A 13,890-nucleotide genomic window follows, 5' to 3' on the forward strand; every position below is an offset into this window, starting at 1 on the left:
AGGAGGCCGGGCGGCGCCCCTCTATTTCTCTCTCCCTTCACTCCTCTTCCTCGGGTCGACCTCCACCTAGAGCAGGCAGATGACCACGGGCGCACTGCAGAGCCTCGCCTCCAGGCCGATTATCGTGACTAGGATGTGCATCACACTGGGCCGCTGTGGGCGACTGGGCGGAAGCGACGAACGGAGATAACCTCGGCATCGGGCGCAGGAGCACGGCGCGTCCGCCGGTCGCCTGAATTCGAGCTAGCTAGGTACTGTTACGTTCTTCTGAACACTACCGAGCTAGACAGAGGTAGGTGACGGCAAGCCGATCTACTCTTTTTTTTTTCTTTTCCTGAAACAAACACGGAAGCCACTCACTGATTCACCGGCGACACTCCCACTGCTTCCTTATTTCACACAACAGCGGCCATCGGCAATGTCACGTTACACTCTAAATGAGTCTAAAAAACGGCCCGCCTGCAGCCTTCTAAAAAAAATACGAAACCGGCTGTTCCAGCCATACGTTTTAGATGTTCCTTCATCAGTTTTTTTTTTTAAAATTAAACTCCAAGCCATGTGATAAACTTTTTTAATACAAACCCTTATTCACTATCTCTATGACTATCTATATATTACCACCATTTTCGGCAACTTTTCAACCTCTACACTAGCCACGTGTACAGAGATTCATAAAACATGCATCATATATAATACAGCATGAACATACTTAGAATATGCTCTTGGATATAAATAATGAACAGAAAACCACTGCCATCATAGCAACAACGCGGTTATTTTACTAAACACAAAGACAATTTCTACACTGAACGTAAGCCCTAGCCAATATGCTTCTCAGCTACTTGCTCAAACTCATGAATACCGTCATGGACTACCATCGAAGCAAAGTTCTTGATTTGCTGTTATGCTTGATCTGCAGCTCCTACGTGACAATAAACATATCCATGCTTTGTGTATTGTATCCACTCTAAAGACACCATAACTGAACAACAAAAAGAACTGCACATGAACACATGCCAAAAAATATACCCGCCATTGCCAGCCTCATATTAATAAAGATAAATTCCTAAAGAATACAAAATTCGCTAAACATTAACCTTGGCATATTTTGCCAGTGTGTTAGCCCCCCATGCAACAACACCATCAAACCGACGCACATCACTCTGCTAAAAAACAACAATGGTTGATGAACTATTGGCTTTCTTCATTATTAGACGATAATAACCATCATCAATAAAACATTTCTCCCATAACGTAGACAGCACGGGCGCGGCGTGCGCCGCGCCGCACACTTCCTAGTGACCATAAAGGAGGACCCTTCTCCCTTGGTGGGAGGGTGACTCATTGCTTGATCGGTGATCCTATGTACCATGTTCATGTATATGTTGTGTAAAATCAAATCAATTACTTCAACAGATTAGTAAAACGGAGGCCTTTCCTTTTCGATGTCTAGACTAGTGTATGGGTCTACTACCTGCCTATAATTGGTACGAGATGTACATGCCAAATACTGGTATTCTATAAATAAGAAGAAAAAAAACTACGGACTCTCCCTGTTGACTGACATTGTAAAATTAAACCATATTACTTAGTGGGTAAATTCATGACGATTGAAAATGGAAACACCACTAACGTTCAGTAAGATACATGGTGTCTACCATCTCCTTTGACAATCAAGACCTGTTTGGTTTCTAGCCACAATTTATCAAGTTAAAGTATGGTTAGCCATAAAAGTGTGGCTTAAAATATTGTAACCAAACTTTAGTAAAAGTTAGCAAAACAATTGACTCTATGACAAATAGATTATACATGCAATAAAGTGTGCAAAAACCAAACACATGCAAACTATACTATGGCAACCAAATTTTGGTTTGGAAAAATATGGTCGTGAACCAAACATCTCCTCAATTTTCTAGGTTATTTGAAGTCAGCAATGATAATTGATTCTCTACTGAGAGGGTGAGGTGGCTGAGAGAAATTGGCGATTAAGCTTCAAGAGGTGGCTAAATGAGAATTTACGCATATATAGGCCTCTCTACTGATAAACCGGTGGGGGTAGTCCTAAATGACGGCGATGAACCAATTAAAACGGAATGTACATGTTTAATTCCCATTAATTTATTTCAGGTTTACGTATAAGCAGAGGTGACTAGCAATAGTCCTAATATATCCTCTTGGCCCTTTTGGGCGGCAATATATCTTTGAAAATCAAAATTTTGTATGCTGATTTAGCACAATGGCATTGCCACAAAATATAACATGGGGGAATAGTGTATTGTAATGGGGGACAAATCATGTAACCCCCCCCCCCCCCCCCCCCATATAGAAAAGAAGCTCAAAATGAGTTTCAGAGCCCTTGCAAACAAAAGCATGAAGCCACCAAACGGCTGGGTCCAGAGAAGGAAGAAACTACAACAGAGTATTTTGTTTCTTCTAGCTAGTAAGTCTCCGAAGTGTAGGGCTCCACCCCTTCGATGCTCGAAAAGCTTCACTTGACACCGCACGGACAACTTGTCTCCCCATATGAGTGCATCGGTGGTGGGCCTATTCGCATGTCAGTAGGGGTGGAAAAATGGTAGCGGATAATCCGTATTATCCGACATTCGTATTTGAAAAAAAAAAAATGGAAGTGGTAATATCTGAATCCGGACGTCCCTGGAAATGGATATGTTAAAATCCGAATCTTTTTTACGAAAACAAATACAAATGTGGTATTAAATTTTGAAGCAAATATGGATATGAAAATGGTATCTATATCCAAATAAGATTTTTTGTTAGCCAATTTTAGTAATTCAACCCCAATATGCCAATTACCTAACCTAGAGAAACTAACAAATTAGTCAAATGTTCTTTATGTGATTGAATTTGAAACTACTATGTATTATATCAATATATTTATCTCTCCTACAATTTTATAGTTGGCTCATTATAAGATTGACTCTATTATTTTCTTACATTCGTATGTGCTCCGAATTGAGCAAACATCCGATTTGTAATCGTATTCGAGTAACATCCGCTCCAAACTGATATTCGGCAACATCCATCCATATTCATTTTAAAAATATAAAAACTAATATGGGAATGGCACTATCCGATCCAATTCTCGAGAATTGCTGAAGGGTATTTTTGTACAAGACTTTTGTTTTGCACCCCACACACACCCCCACGTGTTCTTTGCAAGCCGTGCCACTGGAGTGCATTGCGGTTCGTTTCCTTTAGAGTAAAGTCTATTTTAAACCTTAAACTTATAGATCGGGTTGAAGTCAAACCCTCAACTTCCGATCAATGAAATCAGCACCCTATACTTAACGATCCCGGCCAATCTCAATCATGTACCAGGGTGGACTATTTTGGCACAGCGAGAACCAGATAACCTCGGCAGAGATTCACTCTACACTCTGAGTGACTAAAATGGCCCAGATGTCATATTCATCTTCTACCTCCTCTCTCTCTCCCAATCATTTTCTCTACATAATCTGGACGTACCTAATTAATTCATTTTGACATGGGAGAAGTATGGGCTAGGCTGCAAGTAGGTGCACCCTACCCGTGGTGTACAACACATGAGTTTCCAACTTCCTTTGCGTGCCAACTCGCCATGGACCCATGGTCCACGGCTGCACGAGCTCTCCCTAGCCGCCCAAGTGGACCACCTCAACGAGCTCTAAATCTCCGATACTATGCCCTCGCGGAAGGTGCATATATTGTTCGTACACTCGAGGAAGATGCAGATCGCACGGTGGCACTACCTCCGCGCTCTCCCGTGTGGCCTCAGCGGGATGTACTGCAAGTATGACCATAATACGCGCCTCCGATCCTACCGGCACACATAGACAACACGAGTACTCGTCTTCCGTCGGGGGCGGCCTAGCTGCTGGGGGACGTTTGACTCGACGGCAAAAAATCTAACAAGAAGGCTAACAAGTGGAAAGGTTGGAAGAGGAAGATGAATATGACAGGTGGGACCGTGTAGTTGGCAAGAGTAGCTGTGATCCCGGTCGGTATCTTCATTTTCCTAGTGCGGCAAACAGCTACAGGGTCGAGGTTTGACCCGGAACCAGAAGTACAGGGTGCTGACTTCAGGGATTAAAAGTTCAAGGTTCAGTTCAGACCGTGTCTATGAGTTTAAGGTTTAAATCAAACTGCAAAATAGCCCACAAGAAGACCAATTGTGCAATCATATTAGTCACTCGATCAAATATGATCATCAGGTCTAATTTTTTTTTTGAAATAACCAATATATTAAGCTAGCAAGCCGCCTCATTAAAAACCTTCCAGTCCCCTTCGGTACCCTGGAAGGAAAAGAGTGCGTCAAGAACTTGCTGCTAAAGAATCAAATGAGTGTTACATCGCCCAGGAGTTTGTCCAGGAGGAAGCTAGGGGGTTCATCGACCCAGGTACAAGAAAGATTATGTAAAAAGCTCTCCCTAGCTAAAGTATGCGCTACTTGATTAGCATCTCTCGAAATATGACTAAAATTAACCCTCCCAATGGACACAGCCATGTCAACGCAATCTGCAAAAATCGCCGATGATTCACTCCACCAAGAATCTGCACCAGTACAGGCCTGAATAACATCAATCGAGTCAGACTCCGCAATGACATTGTTGCACCCCAGGGTGACTGCAAGTGATAATCCTTCCTTCATTGCATGTGCCTCCGCCATAACTACTGATTCAACATTTGCTAGAACCTTAGCCGAAGCCGCCACGAACTGGCCTTGAAAGTCACGAAGGACCGCTCCAACTGCTCCCATCTTGGAGTCATTGTGGAAAGAAGCATCCACATTCAGCTTAGTTTGTCTATTCTCTGGTCTAGTCCATCTATCTCCCATATTACTCTGTTTCTTCCCGTATGCCTTGGCTGCATTGGCAACAATACTCAGAATTGAGAATTTGCACTTATGAAGAGGAGGTACCGACTCCCCATTTGTACGCCGACGTCGCATCCACCACAAATACCAACAGGCTGTCAACACAACTTCTTTGCAATTAACGGACTGAAATCCTTGCAAGGAATTATCAGCACGGTTTATAATATTTTCCAACACAGCCGACCCCTCTCTGTCTTCATCCAAAGCATCCTCTATTATTTCATGTATTCCCATTATCTGCCACATATCAATAGCAACTGGACAAGTAAAAAGAAGATGCCTCATATCTTCCGCGTGTAAATTGCAAACCGGACATTCAACACTGGTTCCAACATGCCTGTTAGCGAGGATGCACTTGATAGGGACAATACCATGCAGCGATCTCCAAATGAATATTTTTATTTTCCCTGGCAATTTGAGCCGCCAAAGATTTTTCCAAACTGGGTTCATAGCAGATCTTCCAGGCAAGGACAATTGAGCCGCCCTATGGCCAAATTGGTGTTTCCACTGAAGATAGTAACCAGACCGCACCGTATATCGACCATGACTAGTCATTCCCCACGCAATAAAATCTTCGAACCCTTGATCATTGAGAGGGATTCGAAGAATTCTTCCAACATCCACCTGATTAAAAAGTTCATGGAGTAGCTGTACATCCCATTGCCCCGTAACCGGACTAATGAGTTCACTTACTTTTGTGTAGATCACATTATTTCGAGGGGAGATCACCTTCCTATCCGGGCTAGAGGGGATCCATGGATCAGACCAGATTTTAATGCTTTCTCCATTACCAACACGCCAAAGATAACCTCTTTTAAACGTTGCAATGCTTGCAACAATACTCTTCCAGGTGTACGAGGAACCCGCCTTAGGGCCAGCACTCAGGATGTCACCATTGGGATAGTATTTCGCCCTGAGGACCCTTGCACAGAGAGATTCCGGGTCCACAATAAGCCTCCAAACCTGCTTAGATAGCATAGCTAGATTAAAAGAATGAAAATCTCGAAACCCCATACCTCCTTCCTTCTTTGGATAGCATAGTTTCCACCATGCTAGCCAATGCATGTGTTTAGTATTTTCATCGTCCCCCCACCAGAACTGAGAAATCGTATCCATCATTCTCTTGCAAATTCCTTTTGGCAACAGGAACACAGACATGGCGTAAACTGAGATTGCTTGAGCCACTGCCTTCAGTAAAATTTCTTTCCCACCTATAGAGAGCATCTTTTCTTTCCAGCCATTAATTCTCTGAATAATTCTCTCAATGAAGTGCTCAAAACAGTCACTCTTATCAGCCCCTACCAAGGCTGGGAGGCCAAGGTACTTATCAGAAATAGCTTCAGTATCAATATGTAAAATCTGGCAAATCTCCGCTCTCATCAAGACATTAGTATTAGGTGAGAAATAAATGCTTGACTTAGCTAAACTCACCAATTGTCCTGAGTTTGCACAATACGTATCCAGCACTTGTTGCAAGGAAGTTGCATTATCCGTGTCAGCTTTCATGAGAATAAGGGAATCATCAGCAAAAAGGAGATGTGAGACTGACCACACCCTTAGCCCATCGAGGCCACCAACTTCTTCTTCATACAACAAAAGGCTAGATAAGCCCTCCGCACACAGCAGGAACAAATACGGTGAAAGGGGGTCTCCTTGTCTGAGTCCCCTAGTAGGAATAAAAGTATCAGTTTCTTCAGAATTGAATCTAACTTGATATTTAACAGATGTAACACAAGCCATCATTAGTCCAATCCATCTCTCAGCAAATCCCAACCTCCTCATCATGCTCTCCAGGAATATCCATTCAACTCTGTCGTACGCCTTATGCATGTCCAATTTGACCGCACAGGACCCTGTCAGCCCATTTCTTTTATTTTTAATAGCATGAACACATTCATATGCCACCAGAACGTTATCTGTTATAAGCCTCCCGGGAACAAATGCACTTTGCATTGGAGAGATAACATCCGGAAGAATACCCTTTAGCCTGTGAGCCAACATCTTAGAAATAATTTTGTAGATAACATTGCATAAACTGATAGGGCGGAACTGGGTGATATTCTCCGGTTCATCAACTTTAGGAATAAGAACAATAGTAGTGTCATTCCACCCCGCCGGAATAACACCAGTATTCAACGCTTGCAAGACTTCTTGGGTAATTTCAGCCCCACATATATCCCAGAATTTTTTGTAGAACACCGCATGAAGGCCATCAGGTCCCGGGGCTTTCAGGTCCCCAATGCTGAAAGCAGCCTTCTTTACATCATCAGCTGAAAACGGAGCCAGTAGAGATTCATTCATAGGATCATCAACTCTTGGGTGTATTTTCTCTAGCAGATTTTGATCAATCACCTGGACTTTCGAAGTAAAAAGATTAGTAAAATAATTGAGGATTAACGGTTTCAGCTGCTCCGTACCTTGAACCCAATCACCCTCAGAGTCCTTTAATTTAGTTATTGTATTCTTTTTCCGCCGAGCCGATGCAAAGTTATGGAAATAAGATGTATTACGGTCACCGAGTTGGAGCCAATTAACTCTGGATCTTTGCGCCCAGAAAATCTCGTCCTGTTCAAGCAGAATTTCAATCAGATTAGACATCTCCTTTGCTTTCTCCTCATTTTCAGCATTGATCGGGCCACTCATTGCTTTGTCAAGATCCCTCTGAGCTTTCCTTAGCCGCCGTTTCGGCTTCCGAAGGATTTGACTATCCCATATATGCAAAGCTTCATGCATGCGCCCCAATCGGCCCAAAACCCCTCCTTCATCAGTGGTCGACGCCGCTTCCCACGCGTGCACCACCTCTTGTCTAAAGTCTGTTTCTTGAATCCACTTCGCTTCGAAGCGTTTAGGTCCAGGGTTTACAGGGGGGTAAAACTCTTTGTAATCTGTATCAAGCAGAATTGGGCGGTGATCCGATTTAATGAACTCCAGGTTCTGGAGTATTGCACCTGGATGCATGGTGATCCACGCACCATTGGCCACCGCCCTGTCAAGACGTTGTCTGATTCTTCCCCGACGCCAGGTATAGCAGTCACCAGAGTACCCCAAATCTTCGAGAGAACAATCTTGTAATGCATCACGAAATGCTTGCATATACCTATAGGGGCGTGGGTTCCCTCCTTCCTTCTCCTCATTGAACAGAATCTCATTAAAATCACCCACGGGAGATTAGAATCGTGATGCAGCTCACGTAGTTTATCCCATGTTTTATACTTGTCCTCCCACCGGGGTTCACCATATATACCAGTAAGCCTCCAGATTTTATCTACCCCTTCAACCACACAAACATCAATATATTTTGGAGCTGAGAAGATCAATTCCACCTTAACTTCCTTCTTATAAAACATAATCAGACCACCACTTCTACCATCACTAGGATTAACAATTTTGAAATCCATCTTTAACCTCCTTTTTAGACACTCAGTCGGATAATCATCAAGGTGTGTCTCAGATAAAAACATCACCTCCGGGCAACATCGCTTCTGGAGATCCACAAGCGAACGCACTGTCGGGTCGTTGCCCAAACCCTGACAGTTTATGCCTAAGATCCTCATTGCGACCGGACGGGAACCTCAAGGGAACCCGCCGATCCTAGTGAAGGGGAGACAGCTCCATCCTTCTTTGTCCTCTTGTTACGATCCTTCACCGAGTTACCATTCTCATCAATCACTTCCTTATTAGCCAAATTAGCCTCTGTTTCGAGATCAACTGTTTCAGAATTTTGGTTTGTTTGTGGCACCTCTGAAAGTGCATGGAGCCCCCATGTGTGGTTTTGGTAATTAATGACAATCCCTATGGACTAATGTTTGCATTGAGTTATATTTGTAGGAGTTGTCCATAGGCAATGCTTGAACCATATGTTGGCTTCAAGGTTGTAATAAGAAGAAATTGATGAAGGATATCAAGTGTCAAGTATGTCTTGAAGATGAAGATGAAGTGAGTCCTCAAGTTATCTCAAGACATCAACATGATGAAGAATGAAGAAATGATGTGCAAGTTCAAGATGAGCCAACTCGAAGAGATCATATGCTTGAAGCTTGCCATCCATATGGTGTTCATGGATTTGAGAAGATGCGCCGAAGAAGAAGCTCTCCCATGGTGGATTATGGGGGAGCAATCTACAAGACTTCGTCAAGCAAGCACAATTAAGAAAGGCGTTCCATCTTGTTGCGGTCAAGACCATCATCATCAAGCTCAAGTGGAATGCGCAAGGTTAAGGTTTGCTCTTGATAGGGTTTCTTTCTCACCGGTCTCATGGTGTAGTTGGAGACCGGTTCTTAGTTTAGTTGCCGTACTATCAAGAGGGCTCTCGAGTGAGTAACTCGATCGTATCATTCGGAGAGAGCTCAAACCTTTGCATCCTTGCATCATCTTTCTTGGTTGTTATTTGGATCTTATCCATGTGATGTTTTAGAGCTTGTGCGTATTCTCATGACAAGCTCTAGTTCATCAAGAATGGTTTTTTGCTTGGGCAACTTGTTGCATTTTCGAGGTTGGAGGTTTTACCGGTATGTCTTTCTTAGATAGGTCAAACCTTTCATCATTTGTTTCTATACTCCTTTGCTGGACTATGATGGTTCCCTGCATGATCTTGTAGAGCTTGTTACTAGCTTCGAAACGAGTCCAAGATCATCAAAATCGGAGTCCGGATACTCAAGTTATGCTTTTTCTAAGTTTGCCAAAAAGGAGGAGTTTGGGCTGAGCGGTAGTACCGCCCGAGCACGAGCGGTAGTACCGCCCGTGCACGAGCGGTAGTACCGCCCGAGGTACCGCCCGTGGTACCGGAAAATGGCCATATGCCACAGTTTTGTTCCAGGGCGTTGGGGAGGTTCGGCCGGTACCTTGGCCGGTACCCCGGCCGGAGGCTCCGGCCTCCCCTCCCGGCCCGCGCGCCCCAAGCCTCGCCACGCTGCTCTACCATGGCCGGTAGTACCGGCCCTTCCTGGCCGGTACCTCCGGCCTCCCCCTCCCAGCCCACAGCGCCTCCAACGGGCAGAAAAATAGGGCCTGCTATTTAAGCCCCTTTCTCTCACCTTTTTGGGTTGCTTCTTCCTCCTCTCTTCTCAAGCTTTGCTCCACCATTGTTGTTCATACTTGAGCTTGAGATCTTTCTCCCCAACCAATGTTTCTTGCATCTACTTGAGAGAAAGTTTGAGGGGATCTAGATCCACACTTTGACCAAACCAAATCACCTCTTTGTGAGTGAATCTTTGGGATCTAGATCTTGGAGAATTTTGTGTTCTCCTCTTTGTTCTTCCTCTCTTATTCCCCCAATAGCTTTTGTAGCTTTGTTGGAATTTGAGAGAGAAGGACTTGAGCATCTTTGTGGTGTTCTTGCCATTGCATTTGGTGCATCGGTTTGAGTTCTCCACGGTGATTCGTGGTGGTGAAAACAAGGAAGTTGTTACTCTTGGGTTCTTGGAACCCTAGACGGATTCTAGGCCTTTGTGGCGATTTGTTGGGAGCCTCCAATTAAGTTGTGGATGTGTGCCCCAATCTTTGTGTAAGGCCCGGTTTCCGCCTCGAAGGAAATCCCTTAGTGGAACCGTGACCTAGGCCTTTGTGGCGAGGGTCACCGGAGATTTAGGTGAGGCACCTTCGTGGCGTTCGGTGTGTGGTGTGAGTACCGCATCTTGGGGTGAGGCCTTTGTGGCGTTGGTGTGCATCGAGCAACCACACCTCAAGGTGAGCCTCTTGTGGCGTTCGGGAGCACTAAGCAACCGCACCTCTCCACCGGAGATTAGCACTCGCAAGAGTGTGAACTCCGGGATAAATCATCGTCTCCCGCGTGCCTCGGTTATCTCTATACCCGAGCTCTTTACTTATGCACTTTACCTTGTGATAGCCATCGTGCTTGAAGTTATATATATCTTGCTATCACATACTTGCTTGTATTGCTTAGCATAAGTTGTTGGTGCACATAGGTGAACCATAGTATATAGGCTTTGGGCTTGACAAAGTAAACGCTAGTTTTATTCCGCATTTGTTAAGCCCATCTCGTAAAAGTTTTAAATCGCCTATTCACCCCCCCTCTAGGCGACATCCGTATCCTTTCAATTGGTATCAGAGCAAGGTCTCTCATTCTTAGGCTTCACCGCCTTGAGAGTAAAGATGTCGGCTAGAGGATTTGTGCACGATAACACTCTTATATTAGATGGCACAAATTATGATGTTTGGAAAATTTGCATGCTTAGTCATTTTCGGGACATTGACCCTCATATGGAGAAAATTGTAGATATAGGTTTTTCTCCTCCTATGGATTCACAAAATCTATCTTTAGAGGATGAGAAAAATTTATATCTCAATTCTCAAGCTTCTTATGTTCTTATGAATGCTTTGCGAGATGTAGGTCTTTTTCCATACTTGCCTTTTTGGAGCGCTCATGAGTTATGGACAAAAATTCAAGATAAATATGATGTGTCCAATATTATTAAGGATGATTGCATTGCTTCCACTTCCGGCCGTGATGTGTTCTCATCTTCATCCACTTCACCAAAGTGTGGTAAGACACAAGGTAATGATATGGTGAGTGGTGATGAAAATTGCAATATTGATATTGAGCTTACTATTGATGATTCTTCATCTCTATCTCATTGCAATGCTTCATCTTTGGACTTAAACACATCTAGCACTAGAAATGATTTACATGCTTGTGTTGATAGTCCTTGCATATCATGTGTAAGTTGCTTGAATAAATCTCATAATGATATGCTTGATTTGTCTTGTGGCCATGATAAAAATGATTCTATTCCCTCTAGTTGTTGTGTGTCTAACAATGTAGAGGAAACCAAGGATTCTATTAGTCAAGACAAGATCGTGAAAGGAGCCTCAAGTAACTCCTCATCTTTATCTCACGGTTCTCATATGTGCCTTATGGCCAAGGGTTCCACGGTATCTTCTACCATGGAACCTCATACTTCTCGTGGTGATAAGGATGAGGATGTTTATGAAGAAGAGGATTGGGTTGTCTCTCTACGCGATAAGGGTAAGAGTGTATTCAAGATTATTTGCAAAGATAAAATTGCTAGCACTCACTTCTTTGAAATCTTGACTACCGCTATTGAGAGCCAAAAACTTATTTGGATGCATGAGAACACCATTGATAAAAAGGGTGCTCTTGAACGAGAGTATGCCGATGATGTAGCATCTTTAAAGAATGAACTTGAAGAAGAACAAACCATCAAGGAAGCTCTTGAGGAGACCTTTGCTCTAGAATTGTCTAGAGAAAAGGAAAACCATGATAGAGCTCTTGAGATGGCAAATGAACTAAAGCTAAAAAATGATAAGCTTGTGTTTGTTAATGCTAAACTCCTTGAGGATTTTGAGCAACTCAAAAAGGGCTCAAGGGTCATTGAGAGTGCGCTCACCAAACTCACCGAGTCGCATGAGCAACTTAAAGCTTCTTATCTAAAAGTGCATGCCAACTTGCCTTCTCCCATTGCTATTAATAATGATGCTTGTGCTACTAACTCTACTTCTTGTGAAGCATCTATCTTGAAGGAGAATGTTGAGCTAAGGGCTCAACTTGATTTGCTAACTAGCAATTATGGGAAATTGGAAGAAAATCATGGAAAGCTTGCTAGCTCCCATGAGGATCTTCTAGCCTCTCATGATAGGCTAAAGTTAGCTCATGAGGCTATCATATCTAAGGCAACACCTTGTGAGCCTCATGTGGGTACTAGCACTACTACTCAAAATGTTATATTGCCATGTGCTAGTCCTAGTAATTCATCCACTCATAATATTGCTAAATCTTGTGATGAATTATCTTCCTTGCCTTGTTGCTCTAACAATGAAGGTTCTACTTCCTCTAGTACTTGTGTTGTTACTAACCATGTAGAGGAAATCAAAGAGCTCAAGGCCCAAGTCTCTTCTTTGAAGAACGACTTGGTAAAGGGTCATGAAGGGAAATGCAAACTTGATAAGATGTTAAGTGTGCAACAATCCCCCAATGACAAGAGTGGACTTGGATTCAACTCCAACAACAAGATCAAGTCCAAGAACAACAAGAAGAAGAAGGGCAAAGTACAAGTCAAAGACCCGGCCAAGATTGTTTGCTTCAAGTGCAAAATTGAAGGGCACCATGTTAGATCTTGCCCTTTGAAGAAGAAGCAAAAAGGAAGCGGCCTCAAGCTCAAACTCACATTCAACCTCAAGTTGAAGAAATTCCACTTCCCAAGAAGAATCAAGCCAATGCTCCCATTGTGGAGAAATCTAGTGAGAAGAAGGAGAAGAAAAGAACTTGCTACATATGCCGTGAGAAGGGCCACATCTCCTCCTTTTGCACTATTGGTACCTCATCCAACTCTATCACCGTTGATGATGTTTATTCTCTTCGTAAGGATGAGGGTGGCAATGTGTTTGCCAAATTTGTTGGTGCTCAAAGTGGTGTCAAGAAAAGAACCATTTGGGTTGCCAAGCCTATTGTGACTAACCTCTTAGGACCCAACTTAGTTGGGGACCAACAATCCAAAACTTGATCAATAGGTGCTTGTTGGAGGGCATTGGAGACTTGGCTACATCATGAAGAATTAAGGGATCTTCATCATTTATATTATCTCAAGCCAAGTCTTTTGGTTATCTTACTTCTATCATATACCCAATGTTCCCCCTTGCGGTAACATGTGCTCAACTCACTTATATTGAAAGTTACTCGCCCCTTTGCATGTGTTAGTTTTGTTCCTAACATGTGTTTGTATATGTTGTGCTTCCTACTTGCTTTTCTTGAGAAATCAAGTCTATGTATGTTAGGTTGTACACCATGTATTTGTGTTTGTGTTGGAGCCTCTTTGCATCTTGTTGTATCTTATATGGCTCTTATGAGAGATTAATGGACTATCCCATTTTGGGGGAGTGATATTCCTTTGGGAATTTCATGATCCTAAACAATGTGTGTACATGAGGAATATCACTTAGAATTGATATTGCAAGATTATCTAGTCTCTATGTGGTATGTCATCTTCATGAGAAATTCAAATTATAATGTCCATTAATATCTCTAGTTGGATCTTATTTGC

This window comes from Lolium perenne, chromosome 1 (genome assembly GCF_019359855.2).
Source record: "Lolium perenne isolate Kyuss_39 chromosome 1, Kyuss_2.0, whole genome shotgun sequence".
In the NCBI taxonomy this organism is placed as follows: domain Eukaryota; kingdom Viridiplantae; phylum Streptophyta; class Magnoliopsida; order Poales; family Poaceae; genus Lolium; species Lolium perenne.